This window comes from Canis lupus, unplaced genomic scaffold (genome assembly GCF_011100685.1).
Source record: "Canis lupus familiaris isolate Mischka breed German Shepherd unplaced genomic scaffold, alternate assembly UU_Cfam_GSD_1.0 chrUn_S1277H1454, whole genome shotgun sequence".
NCBI lineage: Eukaryota > Metazoa > Chordata > Mammalia > Carnivora > Canidae > Canis > Canis lupus.
In genome coordinates, this window is record NW_023330101.1 from 1,440 (window position 1) to 1,828 (window position 389).

General features: G+C 56.8%; 1 non-coding gene across 1 annotated transcript; it reads right to left on the minus strand.

Moving 5' to 3' along the window:
* Window positions 1-228: 228 nt before the first annotated feature.
* LOC119878229 lies at window positions 229-389 on the minus strand. The gene has a single exon (XR_005386713.1). It is a non-coding gene; the product is annotated as a U1 spliceosomal RNA (small nuclear RNA).

The window sequence follows — 389 nt, forward strand, 5'->3', positions numbered from 1 at the left end:
CGGTCACCGCTCAAGCACCGAGGCGTCCCAAGTAAGGAACTCCTCGCCACATACAGATACACCCCGAAGTGAACCCGACGTGAGCGGTCATAAGGACGACACGGGACGGATGACACGCGAAAAGCCCCGAAGGCCAAGCCGTACCACAAGAAAGTCAAAGAATAGCTCACGAGGCCTCCGAGGCGCACGCAGCCAGAAACGAGGTCTGATCTTAGCCACCAGAATCACCAGGGGAAAGCGCGAACGCAGTCCCCCACTACCACAATTATGCAGTCGAGTTTCCCCCATTTGGGGAAATCGCAGGGGTCAGCACATCCGGAGTGCAATGGATAAGCCCGCCCTGGGAAAACCACCTTCGTGATCATGGTATCTCCCCTGCCAGGTAATAT